Source organism: Ictidomys tridecemlineatus, chromosome 2 (assembly GCF_052094955.1).
Source record: "Ictidomys tridecemlineatus isolate mIctTri1 chromosome 2, mIctTri1.hap1, whole genome shotgun sequence".
Taxonomy (NCBI): domain Eukaryota; kingdom Metazoa; phylum Chordata; class Mammalia; order Rodentia; family Sciuridae; genus Ictidomys; species Ictidomys tridecemlineatus.
Window position 1 is genome coordinate 60,691,125 of NC_135478.1, and position 23,461 is coordinate 60,714,585.

Genomic DNA, 23,461 nt, shown 5'->3' on the forward strand with positions numbered 1-23,461 from the left:
AATTCTATTCTGAGAAGCCTAGGCAGAGGTTAAGTATGATGAGCCTGGAGATCCCCAACAGCAGGGGCTGGGGAATTAAAGGATTTTAGCCAGATAAAGCTGAATGACAGGGAGCAATGCCATTGAATTTTAATGACATGGATAGTTTTGACCAAAAAAGCCACTTGTTATGTTTTAATCATTCTGAGTGTAAGAGATAGGTTTACAATATTCAATTAAATATTCAAGGTAGGCTTGACACAAACACTTTTAAAATGGAAAATTTCATAAGCTTTCAAAATGGAAGGTATTAATTATAATCTCCCCAAGGTAACATGATGATATTGAAATGGAAAAAAAAAAACAATTATAAAGTAACCTGATTTTTCATGTTGATAAAATTCTTTTATATTTACCACAGTATTGTATAAGGCACAAACTTCAGATGCCCTATAAAATTAATCCTGAGTCAAAGAGAAATGTTGACTCATGAGAATATATATTTTGTCATTTATTTTTACATAATTCAGTTAGTATAATTATATCTAAAAAAGTTTGACTTCAACTTTAGGGCAAAGAATTCTGGATGGCAGTGTTTGATGATTTAAATAAATTTAAAAGTTATTGATTATGCTTAATTTTGTAAGATTACATATCCTTTTAAGCCATATATACTTTTCCATTTTAGATACAACTGATAGATGTCTCCCTAAATACTCTAGTGATTGCTATCACAATATTTTTCATTCAAAAATCATTTATATGTCTCCATTTCAAAGTAAATTGAATGCAGATATTATTGTTTATCAAATCCTTTATCATCTAATCCTTGGTGACCTCTCCAATATTAAACACTACCATACGTAATTCAAATGGAGTCAGCGGTCCTCAAATTTCTTCTCTTTTATTTAACCTTACTGTTTTCCCAATGGATTTTAAGTATTCCTCCCTTCCAACCCTGAGTGCACATAGAAGCATTTTTGTATTTTTCATAGGGCCTGACATCCTACTTCATGCTTTAGTATTGTTTGAAATAAGAAACTTTTTAATGACTCTGCTTCATAGGCCCTGGAGTTTCGATATGTATACCAGGTCTACTCTCAATTTCTTATGTGACTTAGGAAGTCATTTACTTAATTTGTGTTCACCAGTGTTTATATTTTGTGAAAAAAAGGGGAGGGGTAATACCAACGACTCATATGGTTCTTCTGGGGATACATGAGATAGAGTATGTAGAGTAATTAGAACAGTGTCTAGTGTCTGACAATATGGAAAATACAGAAGACATACGACAATATGGGAAGTACTAAAGGTGTTTAACTATGTTGGTGCTGTCCTATATAGACCACCTCCATGACATAGTACCTAATGCATATTTGGAAAATTAATGCAATGAACCAATCTCAATCATGCTTCCTTTGCTTAATCTGCTCTCAAGGCATTTTGTTTTCTTTGTTTTATTCAATTGATAACTACTTCTATATTAGGCCTATATTTCCTTAGGAAGACATAAAATATTTATTTTTAGTATTAAAATAATATATAAAATATTGATTATCATATTGTGTTTAACAAAACTAGCAGAAAAAACAATGAAATGAAATAATCAAGGCTAGAATTCAAGTAAATGTGTTTCTGTGTTAATTTAGCTCTAGTAAATACAATACTTAACCATTTAAATAAAGAAACCATTAGTTTAATACTTGTTAAAAATATTTTTTGAAGGATTGGGGTTATGGCTCAGTGGTAGAGTGCTCACCTTGCACGTGCAAGGTCCTAGATTCTGGGATAATGATAGTGACCCATGCCCTGTCCTTGGATCCTTAGCACCACATAAATAAAATAAAGTTAAAAAAAATGAAATTTTTGATATAATAGCTAAGGAGAAGTTGAGGGCATTTATGACTGTAGGAAAATCATCTCTTCTGCAATAATACAGTTAAACTAAACTTTTTTCATAAGGAGACAAAAGTGTGTGGATTTTCTGGAGTACTACTGTATAGGTGGGCAAGTGTAGGCATCTGGCATAAGATTTCTGTGTCGTACTTTTCCCAAACAAAAAATGAAAGTCGTTTCTTCCTCATTTGGTTGTTAGAAGCACCATGAACGAGAGAATTCATGTAATACATTTGGCAAAGTGATTTCTATTACCTAAAAATAAAATATAACCTCAAGTTGATATTAGCTGGTTTCATAATATGTGAGAATTTCATATTAGGACAATAAAACACCTAAATACATTGCATCACCCAAAATGTAGTAAACTGCACAATCTCACAAACTGAGAAACTGCATATTTCAAGGAAAGCAATGAAAGTAGCTTAAGGGAAACAAGAGCAGATGAAATGAGAGTGACCCATGCCCTGTCCTTGGATCCTGGCTGTATGTACAGGATTTCTTGCCTAATGAGTTTTTCTCATTTTGATGAAAATAAATCCACTACTCCTTTCCTATAAAGAAAAAGAATTTTTCTAAGGTTAGTGACATATTTACTGCCAAGTTTTATATATATATATATATATATATATATATATATATATATATATATATATATATCATTTAAAAGATTCTTAATTTCACATATCAACTAGATACAAATTATAAAATACAACCCAGGAAAAAGGTCTTTAAATTGCTTTTCTGATAATGTTACTAAGAAAGATTAAAGTATATTTAGATGCACTTAAAAGGAACATTTTCAAGGTAAAGATGTTTGGGTCACTTTAAGATTAAGAGACTAGACAAAGAGAAAATAAAGCCCCTTCACTCCAGCCTTGCCTCCCATTCCAGGCTCTCAGCAATGTATCTCTTTCCCATGGTACTTTGAATCATACATACAGTTTGCATTTTAGACGATATTATGATTATTTAAAAACTTATTAGTTTCAGAATAAAGATATTCTTTATTCTGAATTAAACTGAATTATTATTTATCGATAGTAATTTGTAAATAAAATAGAGGCAATGTTTAAAATTATAAGTAGAGTTTATATTATTTTGCATGATGATTTGCTAAATTATAACTATTTTAGATATAAAGTAGGCTGATTGCATAAGGGACCCATCAAAATGTGTCTCTTCAATATGCTTATAAATGTGTCTAAATACATATGAATCCAAATAATCTCTTTGCTCTTTTAATTACTAATTTGAAAAGATGCCAGAGCTTCAATATCAGAGAGCTATTTTACGTATACATTTATAAAATTCTAATAAGAATGTGTACAGGAAATTGGTGACAGCAGATTTGGTTTTCCCTTAGTGAGCCACACAGCCTTTTCAGCTTACCATACAATAGGATTTAAGTTACTTACTTCTGTTTTAGTCTTACAATATGAAATGTTACATTTATAGTTCAGTGAACTTTAATCTCATTGTTCCTAAATGTTAAGTAATACCAAGGTTGATATCCAACTAATGACTGTTCTTTAATTGCTTAATACTCATAGAACCAGTGTTTATTTTTCAAATGTGTTTTCAAAATACATTTGTGAGTAAAAAAATGTTATAGGAAGAAAAAATCTTATACATCAAAAAATGAACTCTGCCATATGCAGTGGCGTACTTCTGTAATCCCAGTGGCTCTGGAGGCTGAAAGGAATATCATGAGTTCAAAGCCAGCCTCAGCAAAAGCAAAAGCGAGGCACTGAGCAACTCAGTGAGACTCTGTCTCTAAAAACTGGGCTGGGGAAGTGGCTCCGTGGTTGAGGGCCCTTGAATTTATTCCCTGGTACTGCACCCCTCCAAAATAAAATGACTCTGAAGATATAAAATGAAAGACATGGATTTTCACAAAACCTTATTAATTTTTGAATAATTTGAAGGGTAATTTAGTCATATAGACAATTCAATTTATAGAACCTTTTACAGAGCTAAGATGGATCAAGAAGACACTTAACATCTTTGTTCAATTTATTTACATGCTCACAGTAATCATATCAAACATTTTGAATGAAGAGAAACTATTAAAACATAAGGGGATAGTTCTGAGTGCCATGTGAAGGCATCAATAACTGACATTCCTGAAGTGTTATTTCTCTTTATTTCCTTTAAAATCACAGGAAAGAAACCTCACATTCTTCATAAATGATATCAAAGTAAATACAGGCAACTTTGATCAAGACTCGGTGCCCATATAATAAAATTATAATTGAATTGCATTTGAGAAAATTTGAGATAATTGTGTGTTTATGACTCACAGAGTCTGAAGTGATTTTACATTCTTTTTTCTTTAACTGATTCTGCCTTATTTTTTCCTAATTCCTGAGTGAGAGTAACATGCAAAAGGTAAATTGAAAGATTGTCTGGAGTTGGAAGTATGCAAAAAGAAAATAGAAATATGCAGTGTCAGACAATCAACAGGTCCACCCTTGGATGCTGCTTGGTACAAATGTCATTTGATGGTGACACAGCAGAGGAAGCACCAGAGAGCAAAGTAGCCATGTCATGGAGATTTGCAAAATCTCTACCAAGTTTATCATTGTGTGAGTTAACTTTGTCATTTTGCCTCTGTGAATGTGCTGCAAACTCCATGTATCCATACTGGTTGTAAACTATTTATGAATTCACAAGTCACATACTCCTCAAAATGATCATATTTTATAAGCAAAAAAAATAATGCAACATGCACCAGTAGAGAATATTCTGATAGTAAGAACAAAAGAAAATTTCCTCTAGCTCATTAATGTAACTCAGGAAGCTGAGTAAGTTGTCATCATGCTGATTGACTACGTGGAACTATTGAATGTTCTCTAGAATGGAAAACATTAGGAATCATAAAGAAGATAAATAGTTTTTAGTAGGTAATTCAACTATTTGGAAGGAATCTGCAAAGGGAGGAGGGAAGAAGAGGAAAAAAAGAAAAGAAAATTTCTAATGTATAACAGTTACTTCCTGATTCGATTTTTGCTGCTATCACTCAATGATAATAAACAACATTCCTAGCCATAATAAAATTTATAACATCACAATTTGAAATAAACATCCACAGACTACACCATAAAATCTCTTTAAAGGTTTAACCCTGAAGTTTGTAATATAAGTTAGATGTGATGCATATTTAAGATCTTTTTTCCACAGGTTTAGAGAGTTTCAAAATGTTATTGGAACAAATAATAATTGCTGAGAATACTCAGATTGTCATTTTATATCTGACCATATGGCTGTCATTAATAACAATTAAGATAGTATGTAATATGATATTATAGAGGTAAATAGCTACATTATTAATGGAAGTTAAAAGTAGATTTTTTTGGTAGAGATTAAATAACCCATTTCAGTTGCTATTTATCTACTTGCTTTATTTTTTTTCCACTCTATTTTTAATGGATATTTTCCATTTCCCCAAGTCTCTTCTCTTTTTATCTCATTCAGTGTTTCTTTTTATCTCTGTGTAACTGAAGTTTATCAATCAACACAATATGTATATAAACTGTTTTTCTCTTTTTCATTTCCTGGTTGCTCTAAGTCCCTCCATTATTACTGGTAATAAGCTACATTTGCTAGCCACCATCATCTTACCTGGACAACTTCTATTTTCTATAAGTAATGAGCTGACTCAGTAGGAACCAAGACTGTTGTAAGGAGCAGAGCTGAATAGAGAGATTCCAGGCCTCCAGGATAATACCTAGAGAACTTGTCATGAAATGGAAAACTTGGAAATCTTAGCATGTCTATAAGATCCTGTGCACGTATTTACAAGATGTCTTTATATCTCAAAACCATTATTTAACTCATGAAGTTAGGGAGCAGTTGCTATCCATCTCCCTTTTAATGAAACACTAATTTTTTGATCCATTTGATTTTCAGGCTTTTATACTAAACACAAACTGCAGATTTTACTATCAAGTGATAGTAAGATAGAGTAATTTATAAGACATTCTAACTTTTGTCCAAATACGTGTGGTCCTTTCTTAGTGAATAGATATGGAAGAGAGTTCAGAAAGACAAGAAAATGGAAACTTTCTTCCTTTTTAAATTTTGAGGATAAAGGTGGGAATCAGTTGGAATCAGAAAAACTGTATGTTACTTGTAGATAATTTGATTATAGTTTTTTTTAAAAAATATGTTCTTTCAGTGTCATATATTTCTAAATATAAGGAAAGTCAGCAAAAATAATGAAAGGAGAAATGTTTGGTGGTTAGAAAGAAATAGTCAAGGAATTGGGAGAACTGGAAATAACATTCTTTTCTTTTCAGTAGAAGCTGGATAATTGATGACTTAGACTGTTATAAATGTAAATAAGATCTGAGCTTTAAAATTCACACATGAAATAATAATGAATTAATTATTAGCAACATTCTTGGCTCTTGATACAGAGATTTTTCTAGGTGTATTAAGATTTTATTTTGTTGTAAGATTTTAACTTTTAGTTTTATTATTTAAAGCAATGGCTGAATAGAAACTTAAAAACATGTCCCAAACAGATGGCTTCAAGTAACCATTCCACCTTAATAAACTAAACACAATTATTGCTGTGAAATTAAGTATAGTCATTTATTAATTTCTCTGGGCTATAAAATCTATAAATTTTATTTGATGTTATAGTTTTAACTGCTTTTTCATTTACATATAATACTTTTTTCATGATCTCAACATGTTGAAGAATATTTTTTAAATTAACCTTTCTTTGGAATATATGTATATTTTGCATTTCTTGTCATATAGTCTAAGAAATATATTCTATTTAATGTGTAATTATATAAAACTCACTAGAGTGTTGCTCAGAGATAATAGTTCTAGATATTTTCCAACACTCATTTCATGAAAGAATATAGAAATAGTAGAACCACTAGAATGAAAACTGAACTTAATTTTAGTCTTTATTACAGACAATAGATACTGTTTCTTAGTATTATTTAAGTAGGATGAGAGAAACTGGTTTCTATTCAAATCAAAGTTGGAAGTATAAATTTGGTTTAGAAAACACATTTATTAGTCAAGATCAGATATCTATGAAAACAATTCTATATTAGCACTCAAAAAAGGGGTGAGAAGAAGGAGAGAGAGGAGGAAGAGAAGGAAAAATAAGGCTGATACAGGGCCTGCCCTGAACAAAAACCAAAAACTGATTATGGATATCAGCAGCTATTTTAAATCGCATTCACTAAACTGTAGGTGCTGTGACAGGTAGTGCTATAACAACGCTTATTCAAAAGCTTTAATATTTAATTGAAATTATTTGAAAAAATTTGCATCACTATATAAGTAATTTAAAGATGAACAAAAATCCTATATTGGTAGTATAATATTTTGTTGTCTTTAAAGTGCTTCCTATATAATCTCTTCATCCTCTCCAAATCTTATGAAATGGAAAACTGCAAGTACTAACATTTAAGGTTAGTAGCAACCTGTGATGGAGTGAAAACTAAGACTACACCCATGTCTACTGAATTCTAGGTGTGTTCTTTTTCTAGCATATTCATTCTATTATTTACAATTTTTAAAAATTGCTTATTTCTGCTATTTTCTAATATCATTTATATAGGAATATTTAACAAGTAATTATATAGATTATTGGAAGATAAAGTACAGGAACATAGATATTAAACAACAATGATCTGCTGAAGTCAAAGGATTCTATTCTACAGTGGTCCACGAAACAAAGAACTACATTATTTATGCATAGCTTAAATCACTGAAAACTGAGCTTGTATAAACCCTTGCTCCAAAATGTGAGACCCTTGAAGTAATTAGCAACTTGCCTTCCCTTGGGAGTTTGCTCAAAATGCAGAACTTCAGGAACCATCCAAATGTATTAATCCAGATCTGTACTTTATTAAGTTCTCTAATTAAAATTTGAGAAGGTCTAAACTATCAAGCTACGTAACATTTGTTTCGTTTTTTTAAAGAGACATGGAGATACAATGGCTTTTATACCATTGTACCTCAACAGCAAATGTTCTTATATCTGAATGTTTAGCACTCAAGAATGTGTGTGTTGTGTGTGTGTGTGTGTGTGTGCGAGTGTGTGTGTTTGTGTGTGTGTGTGTGTGTGTGTGTGTGTGTGAGAGAGAGAGAGAGAGAGAGAGAGGTCATTACTTAGATTCAGCTTGCTCATACAGGAGTCTAATTGAAACTGTGCAGTTCTAATATTGGCCTTCTTAAATTATTAACTTCTGTTCATTTAAAATGAGTATATAAATATAAAAGTGTATCCTTTGAACAGGGAAGATGGATTTTCAAGCATCTGTAAGTAAAGTCCCATTTTAAGCTGCTTGAATCAAAGCACTGAGACAGTGTCACATTAAAACAGCTGCAAGCACCCTTATGATGGCCTATAAAATCTTCCACAACTACATGCCCCATAAAATGTTAATAGTAACATTTAAAATATGGGGGAGGTCTGGTTGCTTCTAGGTTTAAAAAGTAGTCTCAAATAATTTTAAAAAAATATTTTCAGAAAAGATTAATATGAATTAACCATCTCTCATTGGAATTAGGCTAGAACTAATTTTATTTTAAGTGATAAATTAGGTGATATAACATTAACATAGTATAAAAATGTATATAATTGTCTGTAATTTCCATTTAAATATCTTATTTCCAAATTCTCAGTAAAGAAAAATGAGGTAAATTTTTAGTGCAAAACCCAGAATAAAACCCAAATATCAAATCACAAATTATATGTCTTATATGGCAACATTACATTTTAATTTGCAATATTAAATTTCAAATTATAGTTATGTGATATCATATATACACACACACACGAGTATTTCCAATATTAAGCACTCTCTAAATTTCATAACTATAATAACAATTTTCTTACTAGTTTAAACAGACATGATCCAAAAACCAAAATGATAATAATACTTTAATTTCAATATTAGGAATAGAAAAGTACAAAAAAACCCAATGCAACTTGATGTGAAATTTGAATTATTGTCTCTTAAGGGATAATAAATTCTTGCAGATTAAACAGGATGTGCAATAAGAATTGTTTTCAACAAAATAGAATTACTTTGAAAATTATGCCATAAATTGTCTCCTTTTCTTGCTTGAATTTCCTTCCCCGTATAATTAGACATCTTCAAGAATCTAAACTATTATTGTCTCTTAAGAACAAAAGCCACAGAAACTGCTAATTATATTGCAGTTAAACATGTTTTTCTACTTTGAAGAGATTCTGAATTTCCGGTAATTTTGAGAACATTTTCTGGCCAGAGAATGATAGAAGTGCTGAACGTGTCTCTAGTGTTGTAATCAGGATAATTAAGTTCTATCTATAATAATACTCACGTTATTAAAATGTTGCCAAGGCCTGTGCCCAATAAAAATTGACCTAAATCTTTCCTGGTCCCTAAATCTATTATTTTATTTTAGGAATCAGGCCACATTCTTACTGCTACTATCCTTTTACTAGAACCCAAGAGCCTAATCAGGGCAACTCAGAGGACAACCTCCCCTGCCAATGTCACACTATTGAGGTGGAGCTATTAATATACCCTAGGAAATGGGCAGATATCAAAATTAACATTCCCCATTTCTCATAAAATTGACTTTACATTTTCACAGAGTAAAATATTTTTGTCATTGTGTATTCAGAAAATATTTTAACCAAGAAGTTTTATGATTTTATGATAATTATTTTTTCTTAATAAAATTGCTACTTGAATTCAAACATCCTAGTTTTGTCCTCTATAGATTCTGAATTTTAAAAAACAAATCAGAAATACAGGTATACACTTGTATTTTAGGACTTTAATAAAAGAAGAAAGTGTTTTAAAATTGTTTTGCTTTTGTGTTGCTTAGGGTTTTGTTTCCAAATTTTACTCCATCAATAAACTTAATTTTGAAGTATATATAAAATATATGAGCAAGAAACTTGTACAATTCCTTTAAGAAATGTTTCAGAGCATAGGCAAAGCTAGAGAAGATTTTCAAGTTATTCTAGTTATGTGGTGCTAGAACAATAACTGTATTGGACAAAAAAAAAGAAACTAGAAATGAATATATAAATATTCAAGTTCTAAATAATATTGTGAAATCAATTCCAATATTACAAGGGTGATTCTGTAATAGAAAATCTGTTAAATCAATTCATTACCTTAATATTTAAAAAATAAAATAAGCTTTCTCTTGTTCAAGGTTAAAAAATAAGATAAAATCAAATGATTCCTTCTGATCAGTTTAAATCATGTTAACCAGTAATAGAACAAAATATTCTCACATGATAAAGAAATAATTGAGTACCAAATAGTTACCAAGAAGAACATTACCAATTCAAGTAATATTATATCATTTGTTTAGACAAATATTTACATGAGATGCATCCTAAACTTATCCAGTTCTTATTTAAACATTACCAATGAGTGAGATATAACTGTGAATTTGAGAAAGTTGAAAGGAAGTACTACTATGTTTTTCTTCCTTTTCAGAGAGATTTAAATCATGCCTGTTCTGTATCTACTTGGAATGTTGATTTTTTCTTTCTTCTTTTTTTTTCTTTTTTTCTTTTAAGCTCTCTGATTAAGCACTGAAACTTTTAAAATATAAATCACACACACTTAAATGCACTTGTTTCATCTCATTTAATAAAGCACAGTAAGCACACTGTCTAAAAATTTGATGAACTTTCTGGCAAAGGGAAGAAAAACGTGCTCTAATTTAAAATGAGGTAGTTTAGGAAATGCCTTGTTTCTTGAAACTCTACCAATTTTCCCTTTTAAGAGAAGGCTTTGGTGTGAGGTCATTGATTAACTAAAACCATATAAATTATTTGTTACTGGGAGCAACAATTTTTCTAAATAGAAAGTACTATTTTCTTCAAATATAGTAAAAGAAGTCTTGCTGACTTGGTTTTCTTCATTCAAGTTTAAAAGTTCAAAGTTATTTCTAATTGTATTTTATGAAAAATATTTTAATTATTTTTTTAATATAGACTTCATTGACAGCATGATTTTTTTTCAGAGAATATTTTTTTTTACTCATCTACTTTATAATGTCCCCTTCAGGTTGACAATAACCATATTGACAAAATATAGAAATATGAATATCTTTCCTCCAAACCTTTTCCATTCCATAGAAATTCTTTGGGAAAAACAACTGGCTTAAGTCTTTCATGTATTTATATGAACTCAAAATCAATATCGAGAGAGAGAGAGAGAGAGAGAGAGAGAGAGAGAGAGAGAGAGAGAGAGAGAGAAACCATTGAGAGATAAATAAATAAATTATTCTTCCTGGAGATTATTTACTGCATGAAATTCTATCTGATCTTCTCAAGTGACAAAAATAATCTTATTTAATCACACACCACTTTATACTTAGCATCACTCAAAAGCATAATAATATAAATAATGGAAGGGCAGTTGAAAAGAACAACTGAGTATATTCACAGTATGAGTTTATTTATTGGAGATCTAATGCAAGGAAGCATCTATAAATATGGCAGTTTCCTATAGTTAAGATATAATAAATAACAAAAATTATAGAAATGTCTGCAAACATTGTAGTTTAGGTAAATTGATTAAATCTAAGGATATCAAAATATTTCTAACCCACAGTTAACATTACAAGACACAGACTTCTAAACCATTATACATAGTGCACTTGTAAATAACAAGATACCACATACCATTCCCACAATTTGCAATGGAAAAAGTCCCTCTAAAATATGGAGAATAAGGCACATCATTATATCATTTCTATTTTTAGATATCAACAAGTTCCCTTTTTTATAGCCAACCAGTCTCCTTAAAACCTATCTTGTGCTCAGCACTATGTTCCTGCAATTTAAGGTATTCACCATGATAGAAAAATGATCTTAAAGTGATATGACAGGTACAAATTCATCAATGAAACAATAAAACTAAAACATGACAGGCTTTATTTAAAAACAAACAAACAAACTTTATCACTGATTTCTTTCCAAAACAATTTTACCACCTATGGACAATTTCATTACGGAAATGTTCCTTTTTGAGGTCTGGGTTGTTAGCTCAATGGTAGGGCACATTCAAAACCCTGCATTTAATTCCCAGTACCAAATAACAGCAACAACAAAAGTTCCTGTTTACATAGAAGCTATTGAAGACCACAATATTTAAGTAGAAAGAACATTTTTGTTATCTAGACATAGAAAACTAATTACAGATTGAGATTTTACCATACAAACTTGCATCTCTGAAAATCTCTAGTACTTATAAACAGGCTCAGTTATATTGTTTGAATTTTGCTGTAGTTTAAGACTGAACATAAATATAGGTATTGGAAAAATAAAGTAAATTACATCATCCACCACCAATGATAATAATTATATATGCACATTCATTTTCTTAATTTTATCTTATTCCATATTTTTGCTTGAGTTCACCTTTGTTACAAACTAAAAAGAAAATATGTTACTTTTTTCCTCAGGAGACATAGAAATTTTTTTCTAATAGTTTGAAATTAAAACTTTCAAATAAAGCAAAGATAAAATGACCTTACAGAAATATAGCTTTGTCCTTCACCTAGACTATACAAATTAATAATTTATTACAATGTATCATGTATCTATTCATTCACTCCTCTCCATTTACCAATCATTTTTTATGAAATTGAAGTAGTTTGAAATATTAGTACACATTTTTCATAATGATTAACAATAATAGGCCTTCAATTATTTTGTTTTTTGAGTTAAAATTTACATATAATGAGGTGCCCAAACCTTAAGTATAATATACAAGGAGTTGTAACACAAACCCATATCAAAGAATGATTTGCTCAAGAAAGTTCTTGTTTACTCCTTATCAGTGGATCCCTTCACTCTGACTTCTAGATAAATCAGATGTGCTTTTGTTTCACAACAGATTCCTATTGCCTATTCTAAACGTTCACATAAATGCAACTATATGATAGTTACTCTTGTTCTAATGCTTTTGAAATTCATTTATATCATTACATGTATTAACAATTTGTTCTTGTTTTATTGCCAAATAGTGATCAATTGTATAGAAATATCACAGTGTGTTCCCTGTTCATCTATTGATAATAACCTATGTTTAATAAGCTTGCTAAAATATTCTTGTTCAAATTTTGTGTGAACATAGCATTTCATGTCTTTTGATTAAATAGCTAGGAATGGAATGACTGAATCACAGAGCAGGTAAATATTTGTTTTTATAAAACACTGCCAGACAATAGTATATCCTCCACCCAAAAAAAATTATAAAGAAAAAGGTTGAATACTGGATTGGCATTAACATTGTTGAAGATTGATTAAGTCACTCGGTATCAATATGGAAGAATGTGGGAAGGTAAGACTGAGGAGATAAAACATAGTTATTTAGAAAGTGAAAAAATTAAAGGATCTAAATGAGGACATTAAGGACAAAGGTAGATATGGAAGATGTTTAAGAGGGAAATTAAAATTAAGCTTGATGATTGATGTTAATGACAAGAAAAAGTCAAGACTAATTCCATGCTCCTGAGCTCCAAAACATTTGATGGCATTGAGCAAGATGAATAATGTAAGAGAAGAAGATGGGAAGAAGATGGAGATAGTGAGTTATTTTTGAAAGAGATAACAAGCAACACTGCATCACAGACATGGTCAAACATCAGTCAAAATTTTTGATTAGTCATAAAATAACTTGGAAATTATGGATCAGAATTAAAATAATCAAAAGTGTCTATGGGAAAGGGGAAGAAGCAACAATTCTATCATTACACAGTATTTTTTCAAATGAGTATCATATTTTTCAACTTTCTTATATTATTGTATTTAATCCCAAAATTATTTTACTACTTCATAGTGGTCATACATACCCATTCAATCACTCTTATACATAATGTAATTAAAAAGAATTTAAATAGTGCAAGAATAGTGATTCATGAATGTACTTCAGTTAACTAATTTGTTAACTAGTGAATACAGAGAAACACCTGTAAGTATTGTAGCATACCTAGTTTTGCCTGACTAACAGCTATTCAAGCCTCAGCATTAAGAGTAAAACTTAACCTCTTTTTGATTCTTTTAATCCTTGTGTCATTGTCTAAGGGTAGAGAACAAGGTTGCTGCTGCTTTTCCTAATTTCTGAGTCTTTTTGATATTCTCTTCCATTATAGCCACCTGAGGTCAATCTTCTACTTCTGTTTTCAAAAAGGATGCTTGTTTTTGTTGACTTCACTGATACTCTTCCAAAATCATTTCTGATGAAAAGCACATGGTTGAATAATGCAAAAGAAGTATGTTAGTTAAGAATGCTTCATGTTTCACAATAACATATCATTGTAAGTCCATTTGTGTGAAATCTATGAGGTCATTTGATGAGACATATCCACATACTCACTTTAGGATGAGACCTTGAGACAAAGATACCAAATGACACCTTCCCAGTTCCACATTTAGTAAGTGATGGAACTAACCTGGATACTCTGACAGTTCCTCTATGGCCATGCGGTTACGTTATCATCTCAGTGAAGGCAGTTCACAAATTGGAAACCAATTGTATAAAATAGTGTCCTCTGAGTTCAAGTTAGCAAGTATCTTTAAATATCCTAAATTCTAGAGAAGATTCAAAGAGGAATGGTATGCCCTGAGTCCAAGAACTTAAGAAGCACAGATGTGAGTCATTGTAAGGGATAATTTAGTCCAGCAGGTGTGACTCAATTGAAATGAAATATTATTGAAATGCAGAAGAATTTCCTCCTAAAGAATTTAAAGGAAGTATTTTGGCAAGATTATTGATAAGGATCTTGGTAGAGGGGTTTACATAAATATTTTAAAATGAATATTTAGGGAATCCAGAGTAATGAGACAAGGGGTTCAGGGGCAAGTTCAAAAAGATATAAGGCTAGAATTATATATTGAGTGCAGGGAGTAGAGATCTTGAAGGAGTCTGAATTGAAATGCACAGCCAATGGAAAACCATCAAATAACTAAGTCTATATTTAGAAATACACACTGTCGACATTGTGAAGTGTTGATGGGGAAGAACAACTTGAAGTTGTGGTCTTGGAGAGAAAATATCAATTCTTTAGTAAAAAGAAGAGCTTATAAATAAGACAAAAGAATTAAGGAAAAATATAGTCATATCAGAAAAGAGTTGGTAAGAATTGTCATCAATTCTGAGATATGGGGGATAAAACTGGAAAGATGAAAGTGGAAAACTGTTTTCTGTCAATGACAGGGTCCATCAGAGAAATAAGGCAATTAATTTGATTTGACATTGAGAGTTGAAGGCATTGCACTGCCTAGTTATGTTTGTGATAACTTCATATGTTTATGCTCATGAGTCCAAGATCCCAAAGGCTTTTTTACTTCCTCTTTAATAATTTGCCTTCAGTTGAGGAATGTTGTGGACTTTTGCTTTGGATATGACCATTTGATTCAAATAGCCTTATTTTATGTGGGTAGAAAGCAGTAAACTTTTCCGCTAATTTTTTATTAATGTTAAGATCAAATTTCTTCATTAACCCCCTACACCAAATAAACAAATAGTGCATAAGTACATGCAACTTAGAGACACTGCAAAACCAGGTTTGCAGACACTTGACACAACTTAAGTACTAGAAAGAACTCAATCTTTGCTCTTGTCCTGGCTCTGCCAGTTACTAGTTTGTACTTTGAGCATTCTCTGCATCTTAATCTAAGAGTTTCTTTCAGATTGGGTGTGGATTAGAATAATGCATATAAAGCAAAACAAAGTAGCACAATGAACAGTAGCCCTTAATTTCATTTACCTTTTGTATTTATCTTCTATTTTAATCAGTCCTTTTCTCCATCTTGATGTGATTCCTCTTGAACCTTTCTCGGGGTTAAACTGTTCCAAGGACTGTTCACAGTTTCCCAGCTAGCTAAACATCAAAAGTTTTTCCAGGCCTATTCCCTGGCAGCCAGAGGTTTTTCTATTCCACAGCCAAAAATGATATGTCTACTCTGCTTAAGCTGTTGGCTGCGAATGTGAGATGACCTTATACTACATTCCTTGCATTCTTAATGTGCTGGAAGTTCTCATTCATGGTCTATTGATTCTTTGGGGCTTTTGTTTTCCCTTGTGTTATGGCAGAGCTGAAAGGGAAGAATCCATCCCTGTGGCTGCCATCCTGGTATGCTGGCCCTCATCTGGTGATGATTTTTCCCTGTTATCAATTTCCCAGACAGTTACTTTGTAAGTATTTTGAAGCCCGAGGCCTTGATATTGGGTTGATAATTCTTCTCAATTACTTCTTCTACTAAATTCCAATATGCCTTAGGATTCTTCATTGGTTATTTCTGTTAGCTCTTGTCACAGTCTTCATCCCATCCTGCAACTATCTCTAAAGTGTTCGCCCTGTTTTCCACTCCTTTCTACTCTCCCTTGGATGTTTCCTTCTTTCTTCAAGTACATTAAATGCAGTAGTGCTAAGTACCTCCATGTACTATAGAATTACAAATGTCCACATCAAACTTGATGACTGAACTGAGAACAAAATTTCCGAACAGTTTTAGGATAAACTGCCTAAGATGCAAATGAGACAAATGATTTACAATATTCATTAATTTAATAGAATAATTTAGAGATTCCTGTTAAGCTTCCATTTTCATGACTTAAATGAATAATAGTAACTATTAAATATAATAATTTTCCTTAGAAATTATCAATCATTCTTACCAATTTTATCAATGTGGAGATATGATTTTAGCAATCAGTAGCATCACATTACAAAAGTATGAGAAAATTCATCACAAATACTCTGATTTAAAAGATGAAGCTGGAGATATATTTAAGTTTGTATCATACCGGAATAAATGAACCAAAATGGAAAATTTAGAAGAATTAGGAAAACTTTGCATAGCAATTCCTTCTATTCCAACAGTTTCACATGAAAAATAGTTTTGTGGTTATATAAGCAACTGACTTCATGCAGGTTTTCATGGAAGAAATTTTACAGTCAATGTGCAAAGAAAATGATGCTTAGGCAGAGAAAAATTAACAGTAGTGTAACTGAAGTGAAAGTTAGCTATGTCTAAATTCTTTGCAAAAATGAAGCTGATTAATATTCATATGTTTCATGTTCATTGGCAAACATCTATAAGGCAGATGAAAATGAATTATTTCACATATAAATTGCAAAACATGAAACAAACCCTAACACCCACCAGACTCGTGCCATATTATATTTTAGCATTCTTAAATTAAGATCCTAGAATCCCTTAATTAATAGAACACTATTTATTATTTAGACCAGGAAATAAATTACAATTTAGAATAATATGTGTTATATATTGCTTGTGGTTGAATTTAATAGACAATACATTAAGATGACATCCATTTAAATAAACTATTTTTTTCTGAGAAATAGCTGTTGGTGAATATGACTTCCATTTAAAACAGATGTAGCTTCATAAGCATTTTTTCATGAAACTGGTTTCAGTTGCAAATTTAATTGGTGTTCAAGTAAAAATGAAATTAAAAACTTAGCATCATTTCAAGATTTTCTATGACTACAATTTACCATATTTTTTCCAGATATTTTAATCTCATTCTTATTAAACTTTTGCACTTGCAAAGCTTTTCAACCTGCTGATCCCAGGAGATTCTGACATAGCTCACTGGATGCTAAGCACGTGGACAGTCTTTTAGAATGAGTTAGTAGGCTAGGTTTTGGAAAGCATCAATTATGTTTTACATTTGAATGAAAATTAAACTCTTTCATTTGTTTGCTCAGCTGTTCATGGAATATTGCATAAATTGGGCTTAAAATGCATGTGTTATTGATGTAACTGCCTTGCAATCCTTTGCAGTCAAAAGACTATAAATAAAGTCCATTGTCCTATGTGCTCTGCAATTCCATGTGACACTTCACTGTCTCAAAAATAAGACTCTCTTGGTCTGAATTGGAAAGAATATCCCATGCTTAAAAATAAGTAAAAATCATTGTATGTTTGGCTTTTGATTCTTCTGAACATTTTTTAAAAATAAGATACAGATAAGACAATTTCAAGAATTTTACACCTATAACTAGTTCACAATAGCTTAATATTAATATTTAATATTTTTTATATCAAGCTTAATATATATATTAAGCTTGATATAAAAAATTAAAAAAAGTTTTTGTAATCAGAATATTCATTATGAGAGGAAATTGAGGCTAACTTTAACTAGCTTTTTCAGAATGAGTAGTTAATATGATCTAAATTCATATTTATCATGGCAGATCATATTTAGAATTTGGTGGTGTCTTACTACATTAATTCCATTTCAAATACTTAATTGTGAATCAGTAATTTCTTGACTCCTATACAAATGCCAATTTTATTTCACCTCTTATTACTTGTTAAAATTTTTACTCTAAAATGGAAATTTTTATTACCAAGGATTGTTTTTCTTTCTAGAGTCTGAATGGGACTTGATTCCACCCAGAATAAAGGTATCTTGAATATAATAAAAACCATTGGAATGTTCTATGATTAGTTGGGGTGTTTTCTTAAAACCAGTCTCAGGATGGCAGTGGGCACCGTACTGGTTTTATTCCAAGAATTTGTATGAGGTTTGGTTATTCAGTCCAGTAAGCACACATAATGAACATGGTTTCATAGAACTGTAATATGGTAAAATTAACTGGTTGGTTAACATTAAATGTGCTTGTGTGTGTGTGTGTGTGTGTGTGTGTAAATCCAAGTGTATCAGGCATAAACATGACCCTCACTCAGTACCTTGTCTATTTATCTTGTCATGCTCTCAGAATGCTCACATCAACCTTCTTTTACTATATTTCATTTTAAATGGAATGACACAAGACTCAAATGAAACATAGAAACTGAAATTTCTCCGCTTGTTTCACTGTACATGGCTATCCCTTTAATGTGTTGTGCTTTTTTTTTCCTGTACTACAAAATTAAACAAAGTTTGACATTGAAATATTCCAATTGCTAGACCACAATATATGCATGAACTTTGCCTGATAGAATAGAATGTTGAAAGTAAATATTTCTCTAAACTCTGCCCAAATATGTTTTGTCTACTTGAGTGCCAAAGTAATAATAATGACAACATGCATAGCAGAGAATGTGGAAGAAAACTAGGACATTTTCTATGGAAGGAGACATGCTCCTGGTTGCAAATAGACTTTAAAAAATTGCGGACAGCTAAACAGCTCTTTATCTTTTTTAATTTTTATGTTTTGTAGTTGTAGGTGGACAGAATGGCATTATTTTATTTGTTTTATTTTTATGTGGTGCTAAGGGTCAAACCCAGTGCCTCAAGAGTGCTAAGCAAGCGTTCTGATGCTGAGCTACAGCCCCAGCCCAGCTAAACAATTGTTTCTATGGCAGTACAATATTACCTATTTATGTTCAATTATTAGAGACAAACAAAGAATTTTCTTAAGATATCTGCTAAACAAATAATCTATCAGTTATCACAAATATAAGATGATTGTAGGGTTGGGGATATGGCTCAAGCGGTAGCACGCTCGCCTGGCATGCGCGGGTCACTGGGTTCGATCCTCAGCACCACATAAAAATAAAATGAAGATGTTGTGTCAGCTGGAAACTGAAAAATAAATATTAAAAAATTCTCTCTCTCTCTCTCTCTCTCTCTCTCTCTTTAAAAAAAGATGATTGTAGATTTCTCTGGAAACAAGAAAATACTAATAAATTATAATCAATTATTTAATAATTGTATTTGCAAGATCATTGGCTTCGAACATCTCATCTCTGTTTGGTCATTTGAACAGTTCACTTGAAATTAGAATCTTTTTAAGTTGAAAATTTTATTAATATTCAAAATAATATAGGTAATATAAACTTAAAATCCCAGAGATATGAGAAACAAAATTTAGCCAAAATACAGTATCATTGCAAAATTATGCATGCTTTGATTCATATAATCCCAGAAAATAATAAGTAATAGGAATAAAGAATAGTATTTTTAAATGTCATGACATCACTTGAGACAATTCTCCAAAATACAATGTACATTAAAAAATCAATCATTGAAATGAAGAGTTATAAAACTTAAAAGCCTGTAAACTGCATGAGCTCAGGGACCATGTTAACAGTGTTCATCTTTGTACCCCTCAGTTTAGCACTGAGCTAGGATCAGGATGGATACCAATAAATATTTATTTGCTGTTGAATTGATAAGGACATACAACAACTAAAGGGGAATCATAAAAGGAACTATGACTGTCTAATACAAGTAAAGGATTCCAGAAATAATTTAAAAATGCTTAATATATTTTAGTGTCTCCTATACCTTTATTTTCAACTGTGGTGGCAATATAAACCTTCAAATACATAAAATTGGTTAAGGTTTCTTTTGATCAGAGAATAATAATATGGGACCAGATCAATAGGATAATTTGTTTCTGTTTTTAGTTTAACTTCCTTGTACTCTGGAACATCACTTTAAGGATGGTCTAAGGTCCTTAAAATCTTAAATTTCTCATATATCATTTTCGTATCAATACAGCTTCATTCTTTCATTTACAAACATTGATTAGAAATATATTTCAGGCTCTGGAGAAATAACAATGAATACAAAATGGCAGTTTATAAATCCACTTCTTAATGTGCATAATTTATTTGCTAAATCTCAATGGACTCTGCAGTGGAAACACAATCCATTTGGGTAATTGTGTTTTTTAAAATTTATAGGCTAAAGTATCAATGTTCTTATTCACTGAGGTAACTTACCTGACATGGTAAATGAGAAAGAAGTCAACACTTTATACCTAACATAAAAAGTTAGATTAAAGTACTTGATTTTAAAAATCAAAATTTTGATGATTTTTTTTTATTTTGAAGGTTAGATGGATTAGTAGAAAAGGTTATTGGAAATGTCACTTACTTTTAGTTTAGCTCAATGAAAACAATAAAATAATATTAACAATAGCATTTTGTCCACAGTGCTGTAACTGTCCTTGGTACTTTAAATATGCTGTCTCTCATTCTAATCTCCTGATGAAGTGCATGTTGATCTCATTCGTTTATTGATGGGAAAGCTCAGTGGAATTGTTTTAGTGTTTCCAATAGAATCCTCATGTAGATATGACGGAGAGGCCTAAATTTTTCCCACTAGAACATTGTTAGTCTAGTACTGAAAAATGTTTATGTCACAATTTACAAAGCATATGTTTCAATGCTAATCATAATTTAACTGATTTAATATATAAAACACTTGCCATGTTTTACTTCATTCTCTTTTGAAAATCTTACTGAATGATAAGAAAAAGCCTGTTGATGGGAGTACACTAGTAAAAAAAAAAAATAACAGACTAAGAGAGTATTGGGAATACTTTGCTTTCCATCAAATATTGAGTCAAATGGAAATTTTAAACCAGCACCTTTATTTTATAGATAAATCATCTGTGTCACCTGGAAATTAAAGAGATCAGTTGAATTGTTCAATATTTTGTCATTTTTCTGTTCACCAATTTCCTCCAGTTCATGTTTATTTTGCAATTATAAATATCTTAATATGTGTGTCTTCTTTTATCAAAAAACTGAAATATCATCTTGTATAGGAATCTGTTTTTCATATGTCATAAATAATTCTATTTATCAAAGTGTACTAGATTTAAACTATTCCTATCAGCTAGCTTTCTAGAAAGAACTGCACATATAACATACATACAGTACTATCTTGGTTTTCCTCTTTCCCTCACCCCATGTCCTGTGCTTCAACCATAATTTTCCCAACACTATACAAAATTACCTGGACTTTCATGACTCAGGACAAAGAGACAAATATCTATGCATTCCCTAAGTATGTAAACTAGAAATCTATAATAAATTTGTTGCTAGTGATATAAAAATATCAAACTTCGTTTAGTTAACAAATTTCTTTATAAAATTCTGATAAAACAATTCATGAATAAGCTAAAAGTGATTAAAATGACTTCATGACTCTGTCATCTTGAATGTATTTCTCCTTGCGTTCACGCAAGTTGCATATCATCACTGTTATAGCACAAAGTGTGAAAGAAGAGACTTTAAGAAGGGGAGGAGTTTATTCATTGAGGTAACTTATATAAATAATATAAAATGTAAATCATATATTTTATCATTGAGAAAACAAAATATGAGCCAAGAATATATTTCTTTACCTCTTTAGATTTAACTAGCCCTGAAAGTTTCAAGGTTTATTTTGACTAGTGTCTGGCTTTCTAATTGACAAGCTAATTAGAAGAGTATGCTAGACTAGTTGTCCTTACCAAGTTCAGTGTGCAGCTGTCCTGAGGGAAAGAAGTACAACTGAACTTGTTGACACTTGAAATTAAGCAGCACTCACCCGAAAAACTGTCATTTCTTCCAGCAGAACTTCTTCTAAATCATGCCAAGTCTCCTTAGGAATTGAGACTACTTTAAGAACGGTCCCAACATCTTAGAAAGAAAAGAAGGGAGTAGATCATAATTTAAATAGACTTGAGCAGAGTTCAGTACTAATGGAGACAATCAGAACTTCTTGAAAAAAAAAATGACCATAGTCTCCCTTTTACTTTTTGGGAAACATTAGCAAATTACACATTCAAATGTATATCATGAAATTATAGACTATAAACCATAAAGATAGCTTTGGAATATAAAAAAAATCGAGTTTTTTAGAAGTATATTAATCTTTGAAGAAGGTTTTTTCCCAGAACTGCATGATTTTAAAAAAATGTATTAAATCACTACAGAAATTGATTCAGTTGGATTAATTCAGTTTTTTTTTTTAAAGGAAAGGGAGAGAGAAGGGAAATTGCATGGAAATGGAAGGAGACCCTCAGGGTTATACAAAATTACATACAAGAGGAAGTGAGGGGAAAGGGAAAATAATACAGTAGAGGGGGTAGAGAGAGAAGAGGGGAGGGCAGGGGAGGGGGGATAGTAGAGGATAGGAAAGGCAGCAGAATACAACAGACATGAGTATGGCAATATGTAAATCAGTGGAAGTGTAACTGATGTGATTCTGCAATCTGTATACGGGGTAAAAATGGGAGTTCATAACCCACTTGAATCAAAGTGTGAAATATGATATATCAAGAACTATGTAATGTTTTGAACAACCAACAATAAAAAAAAAAAGGAAAAAAAATCACATTGTCGGGAGATTCAAAAAATAAAAACAATTTTTTACCAGTTTGACATGACAGGTTTTTCCACATTTATTATGAAATGTGGGTACTACTATGAAGACTGAAGGAAGATATAAGATGTAAGGAATGCTGTCAAGCAACAGAGGTAGTGATATCCTCAGAGTCCTGCCTGTCCCTCCTGTTACCTGAGAACTATCAGTACTCAGAGGCCCTTGAAGAGAGACCAGTGATCATGAAGTTATGAATGGCAGCAACAAATTCTCAAAATGAACACTTATCCATGTATGATTATGTCAAAATGAATCCTAATATTGTGCATAACTGTAATGCACTAATAAAAAACATTTAAAAATAAATAAGATTTCTTATTACAGTAGTTTTCCAATGAAGCACACATTAGTTAATGCATTTTAGAACTTAAAGAAAATTAAAATTCAGAAGTATAAATAATAAAAGCAATTATATACATTTTGTAGATATTTCATACCTTATT

The 23,461-nt window shown here is 31.1% G+C and overlaps 2 protein-coding genes and 1 long non-coding RNA gene across 4 annotated transcripts in view; 1 reads left to right on the forward strand and 2 right to left on the reverse strand.

The window, feature by feature from the left end:
• Positions 1–23,461, forward strand: part of LOC144375101 (semaphorin-3A-like) — a 268,754-nt gene that overhangs the window by 119,761 nt on the left and 125,532 nt on the right. The gene's annotated exons all lie outside the window — the stretch shown is intronic.
• The window catches only part of LOC144370521 (dystrophin-like), a 129,284-nt gene that overhangs the window by 24,324 nt on the left and 81,499 nt on the right, over positions 1–23,461 (reverse strand). Inside the window, exon 9 of the mRNA XM_078031331.1 lies at positions 22,182–22,273. The gene's annotated coding sequence lies outside the window, so the exon portion shown is untranslated. The remainder of the gene's footprint in view (positions 1–22,181; positions 22,274–23,461) is intronic.
• LOC144375099 (uncharacterized) lies at positions 11,784–17,534 on the reverse strand. Its single transcript, XR_013434536.1, has 2 exons — positions 15,646–17,534; positions 11,784–14,112 (listed from the first exon to the last, which is right to left on the reverse strand). It is a non-coding gene; the product is annotated as an uncharacterized LOC144375099 (long non-coding RNA).